The following is a 16337-nucleotide window of genomic DNA, read 5'->3' on the forward strand; positions in this document are numbered from 1 at the left end:
GGCAAAAGGGTAGTGATGGTTGGAGTGGAACTGGGTAGATGACAGATGGGAGCTGCTCAGGGTGTCAACGTTTTCAACTGTAGCTCACCAGCATGCAGCTCTGGCTTGGGAGGAGCAAAATCTGTGTTGAGGTTGGGAGGGGGGTAAAGGGTTGTTGGACGTGCAGCATATAAATCAGTTGGAGCGGGTGGAAGAGGCTACATGTGGAGTTGGGTGTGGGGACGTTTGGGCTATGTGAGGAAGAGGGTGGGGGTTGGGTGGAGTGGGCATTGTTGGGCTTACTGGTGCACCAGCATGCAGCTCTGATTTGGGTAGTGTGAGGAACACATGGTGACAACAAGACACAAATGATCACAGTTCAAGGATGTTAATTGAACAATGAAATGCTATATGCAGGTTGGAAAAATGTCTGACCTAAATCTAAGATGGGAGCAAGCGTCAACCATCAATGAAAAATAAGGCAGTCCTAGTGGTGTGTCAAATCAAAGGGCCTATACTAAGAATCCTATTGCCAAACCTCACAACTAATACAAAAGGGGTGTGGGATAGTTCTCCAGAAAAGAAAGAAGTATTCTCAAATAATATGTCCGGATGCAAAAGCTTTTCAGCACGAGGTAGGATGGAAGCTTGGAGCCGAGCACAGTCTCGGACTTTTCCAGCACAAGACGACAATTCCAATGGCAGCTCTCAGGAGACACTCTTGAGCTTTCAGCTATCCGGACTGTCGATGGTCAAGTCTCGTTTCACTTGAAAGTCTCTTGCCTTCAAGGACCTGACATATTCAAATATCAAAATTGAAAGTTCCTGTAACAAATGAAAAGTTTGGCTCCAATGTTTCGCTGGGTGATGGGGGTCACCTTTGGGCCCCCCTCCCTCTTCTGGGCGCTGACGTTTCTCAATTGTTTATCACAGTTTCACATAGGGTGATAGCTTCACCCTTGAATCCCCCTCTTCTGGGCGCTGACCCTTCTTGTATCGTATTCCACAAAATCTTAATATCTTTTTAAACCGTTCCAATCACACTGCTTCTTGGGACTTTAGATTTTGCCCCTCTTGGGCTTCACTTCTCTTATAAGTTTGTTATTCATTCTCTGTTATTTGATCCATTTACATCACATGGAACCATGAAAACGCACCTAGATCCAACGTAATGCAGAGAGGAAATGCACATAAATTCAAAATATAGAGCCGGGTAAGATGTCATGTAGAATTGAAGGTATTAATTCAAGAACGCCCAGTTGGGAGCATGCGCCTAAAGGGAGAGACGTCTAGATTTGAGGCACAGAAGTAATGGGAAGAACGCCTGGAAAATTGAGACACAGTAGTAAACAGAGAAACACCTACATTTGAGACAGCTGTGAATGGAGAAGCACCTACATCTGAGACACAGCAGTAAATGGAGAAATGCCTACATTTGAGACACAGCTGTGAATGCAGAAGCACTTACATCAGAGACACAGCACTAAATGGAAAAACGTCTATATTTGAGACACAGTTGTGATTGCAGAAGCAGCTACATCTCAGACACAGCAGTAAATAGAGAAACACCAACATTTGAGACACTTAGTTGTGGGAGGGCCGCCTAGTTTTGGAGCACTGCAGTAAATAGAGACACGGCAATGCTTTGCAAAGTAATTACTAGCCGACTAACATAATATCCTGTTAAATATGCCTATTGATAATAATGTACTCTTTGGAAAGGCTGTTGGTGGTGTGCTGGAAACAGCAAAAACGGAGCACGAAACCCTTAAGTCCCTAGGGCAAATTTCCAACAAGCCCTTTATGCAACAAGGGTCTTTAACACATATCGTACTTTTCATGGACAAGGGTACTCCACGCCATCACAAACCGCTTTTTTCCCAGGCACTACCTCTATGTCCTGGTATTACAGTCAAGGCCAACGCTCATCCTCTCAGTCCTCCTTGCACAGAATGTTCAGCAGGGGGCTGGGGCAAAGGCTCAGCCAGCCCTGCAAAGCAATGACACACACACACAGATTCCCTCCCATGTTAACCCCCTAGTAGGGGGGTTTGCATTTCACTATATATATACATATATATATATATATATATATATATATATATATATATATATATATATATATATATATACACATATATATATACATATATACACATTCTCTCTCTCTCTCTCTCTCAACAGTTGCAGATGGTTACTGCATTGAATTCCTGGAAATACTGTGCGATCATCCACCTAGGTCCAGAAGGATGTCCATGGAATATCAACTTTTACTTTAAGCAGAGGTCCAGCCATTGCTAGAAAAAGGGGTGTTAGACCTTGTCCCCATCAGAGGTAAACAAGGGTATTTATTCTCTGTACTTCCTTATTCCAAAGAAAGACAAGTCAAAAACCCCAGTGTAAGATCTAGGACCTGTAAATACACCAAGGCTCAGAAGTTCAGGACGACTACAAGAAATCATTCCTCTACTGAAGAGGGGAGACTACATTGCAACACTATTTTTTTTAATTTATTTATTGCATTTATTCTACGCCCAAACCCGCAGGTACCACGGCGTAGTTAGATATTTATGTATAACAATCACAGTGCATTTCACAGTATTCCATCAAGAAGCAAACAAATAAAACAGTACAATTCCCTGCATTACATTATAGCCCATATACCCGTACAGTACAGTTTAGTCATTCAATACTGTGGGGAGCGGGGGTGGGTACTGTTCAAAAGGCTGCCTAGCCATGAGAGATGCATACTTTCACATTTTAATTTTGCCAGCTCACTGAAAATAACTAAGGTTCAAAGTAGGGTCCACACACTACCAGTTCAAGGTACTACCCTTTGTCATTTATTCAGCCCCTCTGGTTTTCACAAAGGTACTGGCTGTAGTGGCAGCTCACTTGTGCAGGCAATCAATCCCAGTGTACCCTTATCAAGACCAATTGCTCATAACAGGAGAAACACCCCAGTTGTGTCAGCAGCACATTAAAGACACAATCACCAAAACATGCTGCTTCATGTCGCTTGTTGCACAGCTGTTTGCCAGATAATAGGCAGAAAGGTTTTGCGCCTTCTGGGTAGGGTGGCGTCTTGCATTTTCCTAGCGCCACATGCACGGTTGCGCATGCATCCAATTGAGGAATGGCTAGCAAACAGTGGTCTCAAGCAAACACAAAATGGAAGATCTAGTGCTAGTTTCACAGACCGTGGTGGAAGCACTTCAGTAGTGGACAGAAGACAACCCATTGAAAGGCAAACCCTTTTCTCACCCCTGCAACAGAAGCCACATCCCTTTCCGGGTGGAGCGCTCATTATAGCCACCAGACGTGCATGGCATGTGGACACAGACCCTGTCAAACAAGCATATCGGCATCCTGGAGTTGCTGGCAGTGTTCAAAGATTTACAAGCTTTCAGCACCAGTTGACAGGCAATACGATACTAGTTCTCACAGAAGCACAACTGCCATGTTTTACATCAACAAACAGGGCGTAACACATTCAGTCTGTCCAGACTAGCACAGAAGATCTGGAGATGTGGTGTCTCCAGAGAAACATTTACTTTGTGTCACAACACGTCCCAGGGGAACACAGCTCTCTTGCATATTTGTTAAGCAGAAACACAGAGCCCCTCAGAACAGGAGTGAGAGCTGCACACAGACATTGTGAACAACATTTTTGCAAAATTGGGGCATACAGACCAGATCTGTTTGCAACACAAGAAAATGCAAAGTGCCATGCTTACGCATCCTAGTTTATGCTGAAAGGGTCCAAGGGGAATGCACAATGGATCAGTTGGTCAGGGATATTTGCGTACGCTTTTCCACAGACACCACTTCTCAACAGAGTGGCCCACAAGATGCATCAGAAACACTTGACAATGACCCTATTGGCGCCAACATGGGCACGACACACCTAGTTCTCTAACCTGCTCAAAATGTCAGTTTGCCCGCCAATTAAACTATCTAGCCCTTAAAACATGGTAAAACAGCCTCAGGGAGCAACCCTCCATCCACACCCTCAGACACTGAACTTAGGAGTTTGGCTGCTGAAGCCCTAGAGTTTAGACACCTTAACGTACCTGATCAATACATGGGCATCTTAAGGGAAATGCTGGTGTGCTCAGATCCCAACCCTGGGGGTGGACGAGCGAGGGAGGATCACCTGGGTTGGGGAGCCCATGGTTATGCTCAGGAGAATGCCCAAAAGGAGTCGCTGTATTATACAGAGGAGGAAGGTGAGGGGGACGAAGTAACTGAGGTTTTCCTTGGCTATTCCACTTCTACCTCCCTTCCATCAAAGAAGCTCCCTTAAAATCCAATCACCCCTACACTGCTGGTAAACCAACTAGGATCCCAAACTCTGTCACATTCAGAAACAATCTCTCTCAGAATCCCTGTCGTCCTGTTTTCTACCTGACTTATCTCAATCAGTCTTCTCCATGTCCCTCTGATTCATTCCCGAACACCCAATCTACCTTGATAAAACACTACCGTTCCCACAATCCCCTCTGTTCATTTCACGATCCCAGCTATTCCCGTGTACCTCACAAACCTCACCCTTCCGAGATCACCAAAAACCCCTCAAATACGAGGATCAAAATTCCGTATAACACCTCTTTTCCGTCCTACCACGCGGCAACCCTTATCTCTCCCCTTTTTGGACACAAACATTTTCTCCCGACACGAAAGCCAACAGACTAATATGCAACCTGTTTGCCGGAGATGTCCTAACCCAAGGGTCAGGGAAAGTCAGGCAATTGACTACAATCACACACCCCTGACAACCCTTTTCCTTCCCCACAGGGATAAAAGGTGGAGCAAGAGAGCACAGTACGAGCAAGGCAGACCGCACAAAGAGACAGCTAATCTACTACGGTAGTGCAAAAGGAGGCAGCGAATATCGAGAGGCTAACAAGGAGAGACACGACCTTACCCTTTTCGACGCAGATCCGCAAAACCTCTGCAGAAGGATTCGTAAGACCGAGGACAATAGCCCAAGTGTGTTGCAGCAGATGACAATCGTACACAGAGCGCACCGACGCTGATTAGCGGGAGCGAGGGAAACTCCTACTACCATGGTACCGGCCTTGACACCAGTTATGAGGAAAGTCAAGCGGTTCATCACAACCAGTGAGTCGAAGGGAGAGCTGATAAGAACCAGGCTGTGGTGAAAAGTCGCAAAGTGAGAGAAGTTCGAAAGAACTGTAAAATTGTAAAGGGGACACCAGCTGCAGAAAGAGATTGGCACCACGTGGGTGCTGCTCCGAGAAACTCTGCCCAAGCCCCGTCTATGTGAAACCAAAAATACCAGAAGGCTGAGGAGAGCTGCAAGGCAGGTCAAAGTGGTTATACAGTAGGTCTAGCAAAATCCCAGTACAATCGAAAGCTTTTGACCTAAGAACTGTAGAGAAAGCAAGTGAAGTGAATCCCACAACGTGAGAAAACAAGGGAAGTGAATCCCACAGACATTGAAAGCAAATGTGAATGTGAAGTTGGCTAGAGTGAACTCAAAGGAGGGAGGCTGACGAGAAGGCAACATCTAATGTGCCACGAAACAGTATGTCGACAAACGTGAACCCGGCAGAGGGATGTCCATAGTGCACTGTTTATAAAGACATTAAGATTGGTGAATGCTGGAAAAGCCATGGTGAACCTGGCAGAGGAAGGCTAAAAGCAAAGAGGGGTCTGCGCCGAAAGAGGGGCACCCAGGGGTGAAGCCATCACCCGAGAAATAAGTAGAACAGAACTTTGTGATTGTTAGTTATTTTTGTAAACCTATAAGGCCCTCGGAACCAGGAGACTCAACCACCGAAGACCCTGATATCGATAGGAATTGTTTTAAGGTTCCAAACACGGAAGAGGGAGAACAAGGGGGTGAAAAGCCATCACCCAACACCACGAGGAACAAGGGTCATTGCCCGAAAGAGAGGGACCGAGGGATGAGCAACTATCACCCTAAATATCATATGAACTGAACTTTTTGGTTTGTTATTTTGATATTGTGGATACATCAGGTCCTCGAAGGCAAAAGACTTTCAAGAGAAACAAGACTTGGCCATCAACGGCCCTGATAACTGAAAGCTGAACTGTCATCTCATGCTGGGGAAGCTCGAGAGTGTACTGTGCTCCAAGATCCTACATTGCCCTGTGCTCAAAACATGGGGAAGGTAGACCCAGGCTACCGCATCCTGACATATTTGTGAACACTGATTTCTTTTCTTGAAAACTATCCCACACCCTTGTTGTATTAGTTGTAATGATTGGCAATATGTTTTTCTTAGTATACGCCCTTTTTATTTGACACAACGCTGCTAGGACTGCCTTATTTTTCATTTGATGTTCGACACTTGCTCCCATCTTAGATTTAGGTTTGGATTAGGCGTTTTCCCAACCTGCATACAGTTTAATAAACAACCTTGAAGTGTGATCACTTATGTCTTTCTTTACTGTTGCCACCTTGAGTTCTTTACACAAAGCACATGGGGTATTTGTGAATGGAAGGGGTTTTGGGGAAAGGTGGGTGGGTTAAGGGGATACTGCATTCTCTGAGGTTCTCCACTGCTCTCAATGGGGTCCCTCCTCCACATGAGATCATCCGGCTGAGTACCACCCACAGGGGGAATCTTGGGTAGCAGCCTCACCTCCCTGGCCTCATGAAAAGGGGCTCCCCCATCTGAAGCAGTGACGATATCTCTGGATTCGTCGCAATGCTCAAACAAAAAGCGATTCTCAGGTGGGGCAGGCAGTGTTAACATATCTGTTTGACTCTGTTCCTTCTAACAACCCCAACAAGTCTCCTGGTTCTGCTTGCTAGCATATACAAGGCAGATCCCCAATCCCCAATCCACGGAAGACACATACTACATGCCTGTAATCGTCTTTCTGATGTTTGTACTGCTTAATTCACATGCACTCACCCTTCCCCCCCTCGTTGGGAATTGAAGGTTCATATATGTCATGTCATTTATAACAAGCCTGTACACAAGTGTTTCTAGGCGCGACAAGACAAGGGAGGAAGGACAAGACAAACAATCTTACTAGGCTCTGTCTTTCAGATCATGCAAGTGAGGGAACAAGAAGTACAAGGGGGTAAGTGCAAGGGAGAGGGGAGGGGAAACAGGGCAGCAATGCTCTTAGTAAGTGCAGCCAGGGCAGCACGGATCTGGGTAGTGCAAGGAGAACAGGGGACCATAGGGTTACAGATACAGCCCCTAACTGCGTGGTAGGCCCGGAGGCAGTGCAAGGGTGATTGATCAAGAAACAGCCTGGTACCCATTGAGACTCTGAGGGTAGCCAAGCAACCAGTCGGTAGGTCAGCAGTGGAGGGAGGGAGACAGAGAAAGACAGACAACTTACACCTGCTCCACTTTCCTGTATTTCAATACACACTTCATGCATCCTCTTGTCAGAAAGAAAATTATCTTGAGGACCTCAACACGTGAAGACTCTTACTGTTCTTTCGCTAACTGCCCAACACCCGCTACAAGATCGTCTGAAGCGGAGTTCGAAGGCCAGAGCCATCGACGACTGAACAATTGCATCAACAGACACTGACCGTGGCCTACAAAGGCCTCAACAGGCCTCGACCCATTACACTAGTGAGAGTGCAGGGAGGCCATACTTTCTTTTCCTTTTAGAGAATTCCTAATCTCTTCTCATTTCCTTCTGTGTTCTGTGCTGCCTTTTCCAGTAATCATGGAAAATACACAGTTTAAGTTGTGCAATAGGAAGTACCCCTGGGTAGACACACACAGGGTGCTAACCACTGTCTCCCACGGGATCACCCCGCAATTCTTGCAAGCTCTTTCGATCTAAGACATTAAAGGACTGTAGAACAAAATGCTGGGCTGCCCACACCATGCAAGCCGAGGCCTCCATTGACGTGACCGTAGGGTCAGTGTTCTAAGTGATGCTAGGGGTGAAAGGGATTCAACAGACTCCCACGTGCCAGCCCCAACTCCATTAAGCAGGCCAGCGGTCCTGTTACACAGACTACACCCGGCGACTCAAGCACGCACACTTCACGCCACACCAAGCACATGTCTGACGGTCGACCGCGCTGTCGACTGTTAAAAGCCACGCAGTGTCAAAGGAAAGGTCCTCTAAAACATCCCTGTCCTCTGGGCCAATTGTGCTCGCCGCATGACAGGCTTCTGAAACAGACCCACAAGTCTTTTTCTGACACCGCACATAAAACAGACGCCCTTTCGCGCGCCGAGTCATGCGTCGAAAGGCGCTTCAATGCCCTCTTCCACTACCTCGAAAATGAGAACTCATTGAAAGAAAAGAAAAAACGTCCCGGGCCCTCTTTTAAAATCCAAGACGTTGAAATCCACAAAAAATGTGACGCCTCTACCGTCTAAGTCCTCTACTTCCTAAAATAGTGGCCCCTCTAAATCTAAGGACACCCCTACACCTTCAGACACTCATTCAGGGACCATGCACCACAACAAGCCTACACCTTTACAGGACATTCCTACTTCCGTATTTCAAAGGTCATCTGATGGACCCCAGAGAGCTTTGATAGTCATAGACTTCATGGGCCGACACCCTGCAGAACTGTTTAATCTTCAGGGCCCATCTCACACAGTGGTAGCTAGGGATGAAACAGCAGCCAAGAAGGCACACCTGGACACTTTTCAGCCCAGCACCTCCACCCAGAGCCAGTCTACGCCCCGTCTCCCCTTCCCCTCACAGGATTTATATTTTGTAAACGCCTCAGGTTCACTTGACCCTGGCTCTCAAGGAGATCAAGGGGACCAGTATGATCAGGACCAGGGTGACCAAGACCAATATTACGACAATGATGAGGTCTACACCATCTAGCCACAACTTACTTGAGCAGTCAATCCCTGCATCGAGAAGGTGTTCAGACCAGCCCCTACCGAACCTGTATAGATCGGAGGTGAGCTAAAACCTGACTCTCTGGTGGTTACCGCAACTAGGAAAAGGGCAGGCACAGCTCTAGCCTCTACAGAGGCTCCACCAGACAAAGCAAGTAAACAGATTTACACTCTTGGTAGAAAAGTGGCTTCCTTGGCTGCCTATCAAACTAGGATAGCAAACAATACTACCCTTTTGGCTTGCTACAGTTGCGATGAACTGCAACTACAAATTGATACAGTCCCAGAACCCCTAAAAACTCAGCTCTTAAAGACTATAACCGAAGGCAAACAGGTAGCCAATTGCATCCTAAAAAACAACTTGGATGCCGCAGACAACGCAGGCCGTATCATAGCTGAAGGCACGCTCATTAAGCATCATGCCTGGCTTAGGCAATCAGGTTTTAAACTTGAAACACAGGCCACGTTACTCAACATGCCTATTGAACCCAATGTCCCGTTTGGTACAGCGGTTGAGGATGTCCTTAAAAAGCCCCAACGAAGTGTTTGGCACCCTAAAATCTCTTGGGTAGCTGTCCAAAAAGCTGTTTGTGCAGAGGGGGTATTCCAACACGAAAAGGTTTTGTGGGCATGGCCCTCAACGCGCCTCTGGTTACAGCCAGGGTAACCAATCGTCATCCTGGGGCAACTCAGTGACAATTCTCATCCTCGAATTTTCAAAGAGGCTATAAATGGTCCAGGAGCAGAGGTAGAGCTTCCTCAGCCAGAGGCTCCACCCAAACATGATGCCCCGCTCCAGGTTCCCTCCCATGCCACTGCAGTAGGAGGTTGCATCTCACAATTCACCCACGAATGGGAGGAGATCACGTCAGAAAAGTCAGTGTTGTCCACTGTGGTGGGTGGTTATTGTATAAAACGTCTACAAAAACCACCCAAGCACCCGCCAAAGCACAAGAAGATGACACTGGAAGAGAGGTGCATATTGTTGGAGGAAGTGAAAGCCCTGCTGCAGAAAGATGCCATAGAGTTTGTCCCAGCAAACCAGGTAAACAAGGGTATTTACCCAACAATGCTCCTGGTACTAGACCTGCACCCAGCAAACACATATGTCAAGCCACGAAAAGTTTGCATGCCAACACTTCAGCAAGTCATTCCACTTCTAAAGCAAAGGGACTACATGGCAACATTGGATATGAAAGATGCATACTTTCATATTTTTATGTGCCCAGCGCACAGAAAATACCTGTGCTTCCAGATAGCGGGAGAACACTACCAATTCAAGTTGTTCCCCTTCAGCATAGCCTCGGCTACAGGGGTGTTCACAAAAGTGCTAGCAGTAGGGGTGGCACACCTAGGCAGAGAGTCCATCCCAGTGTACCCTTATCTAGACGACTGGCTGATAACAGGGGAGACCCCTAAAATTTGCAAATTCAACACCCAGAGGAAAAATCAGCCTTCTGTTCCAATTAGGTTTCTCCATCAACGAGACAAAAATCAAGCCTCGTACCGAGTCAAACAAAACAATTCCTGGGTGCAATTATAAAGACAAGGGAAGATCTGGTTTTCCCCTCAAACGAATGAGTTCAGAACCTGCTGCTATAAATACCTCACTATCTAGCTGGAAATCAATGTGCCTACTCGGGATGATGGCCCATGCATCTACCTAGTTCCACACGCGCGGAAGTGCATGTGCCCAATGCAAGAGTGTTTAGCAAAACAATGGCCTCAGGCAAGCGGACAATGGGATGATCTGGTGGTTGTTTTGCTAAACCTGTTACAGGCTCTTCGCTGGTGGTCCAAAGACAATTTATTGAAAGAAAAGCCCTTTCACAAACTACCAGTTCAAGCAATACTAACGGCGGACACCTCACACACTGGATTGGGAGCCCATTTCCTTCACCACACAGCTCATAGGTAGTGAACACACACACCCCAGCCCAAAACCACCTCAACCTTCTAGAACTTATAGCAGTTGTCAAGGCTCTGCTATCTTTTCAGCCGCATCTACTAGTTCAGACAGTACAAGTCCTCACGGACAGCACCACTTCCATGTTCTACCTAAACAAACAGGGACGCACACACTCTCCAATTCTGTCCAGACTGTCCCAAATCATTTGAAAGTGGACACTCAAGTTGAACATGTTCCTAGTCTCTCAACACGTTCCCGGGGGAACTCGATGCTCTAGCATATTGGAGTCTCTAAGCAGAAATCCTCTTCCAGAAGAACATGAGTGGCAGCTCAACAAAGATATTCTAGACAATATCTTTTCCCTGTGGAGTTATCCACCTTTAGACTTGTTCGCCAAAAGCCAAAGCAAACAATGCCCAGACTTTGCATCCAGGTTTCCCCAACCAGAGTCAAAGGGTGGATGCCCTGTGGAGGAGTTGGTCAGGGAAATGTGCTTATGCTCCCACCCCCACACCTCTGACACCACTCCTCAGCAGAATAGTGCACAAGATGCACCAGGAACAACCTATGCTAATCCTGATTGCTGCAATGTGGGCAAGACAACCATGGTTTCTACACCTGCTCAAACGGGCGATGAGCAAACCATCCAAACTCCCATACCCCTACAACATGTTGTCCCAGCACAGGGGGGGGGCAACACTCCATCCACATCCTCAGTCTATGAACTTGGCAGCCTGGCTCTTGAAGCCATAGAGTTCCTACACTTAAAATGTCCCCAAAGGTGTATGGATATCCCAAAGAGGCACATAAACCCAACACCAGACACTGCTACTTCAACAAATGGAAAAGGTGTGTAATATGGTGCCAATCACAGTCCTTAAACCCAATTCAGTGTTCCCCTTCCAACATTCTACACTACATGCTTCACCTACTAGACTCTGGCCTAGTATTTAACTCTGTCAAAGTACACCTAGCAGCTCTGTCCATGTACTCCACTTCACAAAACAAGGTGTCTTGGTGGAAGATTCCTGTTATTAAAGCTTTCATGGAGGGAGTAAAGAGACTACCCTCCCATTTCTAACCCTCCACCGGGTTGGGACATTAATATGCTCTCAAAGCTCATGGCGCCGCCATTTGAGTCTATGCACAAAGCCAGCCTAAAACACTTAACCTACAAGACTGCCTTTCTAGAATCCATCACTACCATTAGACGGGTTAGTGAGCTACAGGCACTGTCTGTACAGGACCCTTTCTTTATAATCCACAAGGTCCTTAGAACACTCCCTACGTTTTCACCTAAATTCATATCTAAGTTCCATGTCAACCAATCTATTGAACAACCTACTTTTTAACTCAGCTGGAAAGGAACCTCCATAAACTAGATGTAATGAGGGTGGTCTTGTACTACGTAAACAAAACAATGCCAATAAGGAAAACAGACCAACTCTTTGTTTCCATAGCAACTGGCAGGGAAGGGGATCACATTTCAAAGAACGCTATCTCCAAATGGATAGTCAAATGCATACAACTATGCTATTCATTATCAAAAAAGACCCTGACTTTCACACCAAGAGCTCACTCGACCAGAGGTACAGGAGCTACTTCAGCATTTATTGCAAACATCCCCCCAAGACACTATTTGCAAAGCAGCTTCTTGGAGTTCTGTAAACACCTTTTCTCAGCACTTCTGCATTGACACACATTCAAAAGCAGATTCACAGATCGGATTCTCAATATTGCCCTAGCACAAAATACAACAGGCGGGCAATTTCCCTGTGAAGTCTACAACCAGACCAATTCCTACCACACACAGAGGACCCGAAATGCCCCGATGCAGAAATGGACACCGACAAAGAGAGCAGAAACATGGAACAACTAATACGGATACACAAACTCAATTGCCTACAGTAGAAGTCGCCTTGAATACAGAACACACCCCGCCAAATACTACTACCAACAGAACAAACATTGCAAGAGAAAAATCTTTATACCTTACACAGTACCTCGCAACAACGGCAGAGCCTCAATACTTTAACAACATTGAAATCTTGAGACAAGCAAAGAATCCCTACAAACAACCAGAAAAAAGACGAGAGTACCCAAGAAGAGATTGGGATGATACCAACCCCCTTACTCCATATATCACAAGAACAGAAGGGCACCATCGATACCCACATCAAACTACACGTGACGACGAAGCACTAGAAGTCATCAACCCAACTATCAAGCTAACAGACCAATTCAATGAAGAAGCAGCCTCTGCTGAACCTCAGCCAAACAGCGTCAATATAGAAGCACCCCGCTTGAACACCCACAAATCAAAACAAGGAATAACAAATAAAACCACACCAAAAATATCCATTGCAATCTAATCGTCACAAGGTCAATGTCCAAACATGCCACTGAAATCTACACCCTCCTATGTGACAGAGGTATCGACATCATATTTGTAACTGAAACATGGCTAGATGACAATTACAAGATAACTCTCAACAACTGCCTGCCTGATAACTTCAAGTGGGTCTGAGCACACAGGAAAACCAAAAGAGGTGGTGGACTGGCAATCATTTTTGGGCTTGTTTTTGCTATTGTCTGATTTGTGTGCGTATGTGGCTGAATGAAGCATACTTTATGCATGAGAGTGTATGGTACGAATGGTGAGAAGTGGAATAGTTAGTAAGTGAATTTTGATCACGTATTATCACTGTGTATAAGCCACTCGATCATCTAGGCTCCCATTTATGGGTTGCATTTGTGGAATTATGTTGCATCATTACTTTGGAGTGAATTTTTTTTCTGTTTATGTTCTTGTTTTCTCTGTATTTAGTACTCTCTTGATTTATCCAATGAGAGTATTTTCTAATTCATTTTTGTATTCAATTTATATGAAATATGTGTATGAAATTTCAAATTAAAATATGTAATGGTTTTAGATTTTCTAACTCTGGTATTATGCATTATTGACTAATGTGTTGACATTTGAGTACATGGGTTAGTATCCCCTATTCACTCTATGAGAGCGGTGTTTTGTGATTCACAGGCTTTTTTGTATATACCAAGGATTTCACCCTTTACGTGAGGGTTTGCCTGTGACTCCAAGTTTTCCCTCAACCTCCCAGTGTTTTCTTGTTGACTGGCAATCATCCACAAGGAACACCTGGAAATTAAACTGGAGGATCCATTAAACATCAATAAATGCGAATCTCTAATTCCCCACCTATCAACAAACCTAAAATTCATACTGATATACAGGCAGCCAATTTACAGTTCAACCTTCGTTGACGCCTTCACAGAAGCAATCACCAGCCTTGCCATTGAGCACAATCACCTAATTATCCTCAGAGACTTCAACATCTGGTTCGATGAAGAAACCACTGCCACACACAAATCTCTAACCAGCCAACTAGCAGCAATGAATCTACATCAACTAGTCAAAGGAGCAACCCACACAGTAGGACATACACTAGACGCAATCTTCGCCAACAAAAAACTCATTACCACCACAATTCAAATCCTCTCGAGCGACCACCTCATCATTCCCTTCATAATCACACTGGCCACTCAAATAACCAAGCAATAGGACAACCCACCGATCATCATGAAAAGAAATTAGTGAACCATCAAAAACTCCAACCTAACTGATCTACTGGAACTCAGCAAACCACAAGCAACAACTATGGACGAAGCTGACCTGGACAAAAAAAAGGATCTACTACACAACTGGATCACAACAACAATTGACAAGATCGCCAAAGAAAAACCTTTCACCACTTCACGCAAAATCACCCCACTACTCGGCTCCATGAAAAGAAAAAAAAGAAAACTGGAACTAGAATGGAGGATCAAAAACGATTGTGGAAAAAAATTCAAATTTCAACAACATACAAAAAAGAAATGCAAAAAGGAAATACTATGACAACCGAATCTTCAAAGCACCAAACACCCAAAAAGAACTCTTTAAAATCGTAAATGAAATAAAATAAATCCACCTGGCTGCAACAACGCACCAATACAGTCGAAGAAACTATGCAATGAATTAGCAGACCATTTAAAAAACAAAATCATTAACATCCAATAGACCATACAAAACAGACCATGCAAACAGAAAATGGAACCCACCCCTACGACGAACGCCCAAACAAACTCTGAAGCTTCCCCCTAACATCAGTGGAGACATTCGTCAAACTGGTAAATCAAAAAAACAAAACAGGTTCCCCTATGTATCCCTGCCCCCCCTAACATCTATAAATCAATCCTCTCACAAGGAACACCCATGGAATACCATAGGAACGTCTTCAACCTTTGAATCTCAACAGGAAAAGTGCCAGAATCCTTAAAATCGGCATGCATCAAGCTGCTCCTTAAAGATACAGCAGGAAACATAGAGCACCTCTCCAATTACGGTCCCATCTCCAACATCCCGTACTCAGCTAAACTGCTAGAAACATACATATACAGAACAACCCAAGAATTCATAGAGGAACACCGTCTACTAGACTAGGTGCAAGTAGGTTTTAGACAAATGCAAGAAATGGAATTTGCACTTCTCTCAATATGGGATGACCTAAAAGCTAACGCAGATTCAGACAATAGTACCGCTTTGATACTTCTAGACCTCTCTGCAGCATGTGACACAGGTAACCACAACATCCTCATCACAAGACTGAAAGAAACTGGAATCACCGACTGCACCTTACTATGCATCAGATCCTTCCTAACAAACAGAACAGAGATCATATGGATCAAACCTTTCAAATCCAACCCAAGAGAATCCTCATGCGGAGTGCCACAAGGATCACCCCTCTCCCCGTAATTATTCAACATCTACCTGTGTCAACTAATCAAGATCATCAATAGACATGGCCTCACCTGTTACAACTATGCTGACGATACACAAATAGTCTACAAAATACAAGACATTCAAGAAGACAACACAACTTTAGAGAACTGCCTTCGTGAAATATACAACTGGATGAACTCGAACCACCTCAAACTCAACCCAGGAAAAACAGAAATAATGATCATCATAAAAATCAGAGGAGACAACCACAACATTCCCATTGCCGATTGTAAAAAAAAAACAGGGAGTCCTGTTGGACATCAAACTTAGTCTAGAGCCACAAATAAACGCTATAATCAAGAAATGCTTCTTTCTCCTGTGAGCGGTAAAAAGGATCCTACCGTTCCTGTCATTCGCCAACAAAACACTCACTGTCATCACTCTCGTCATGTCCAGAGTAGTCTACGCCAATAGTCTATATCTGGGCATGCCTGAACTACTACTTAAAAAACTACAACGCATACACAATGCGGGGGCCAGACTGCTCCTCAAACTACACCGAAGAGAACACATCACACCAGCGCTGAAAACACTACACTGGCTACCAATAAAACAGTGAATCAAGTTAAAATCAATGAGCATTATGCACAGAGCAATCCACGACCAAGGAACAGAGTTCCTAAGAGGCAAATTAAGCCTACATCGCCCAACAAGCACGCTCAGATCGAGCAGCAGCATCCGTTTGGAACCCTACAACAAAAGAACATTCTGAGGTTCTTTTTCTTACCTCCCCTGGAGGAAAAACCTGGAGCAAGGTACCAAAGAACATACA

This window comes from Ambystoma mexicanum, chromosome 1q (genome assembly GCF_040938575.1).
Source record: "Ambystoma mexicanum isolate Mex_15411 chromosome 1q, UKY_AmexF1_1, whole genome shotgun sequence".
Classification (NCBI taxonomy): Eukaryota; Metazoa; Chordata; class Amphibia; order Caudata; family Ambystomatidae; genus Ambystoma; species Ambystoma mexicanum.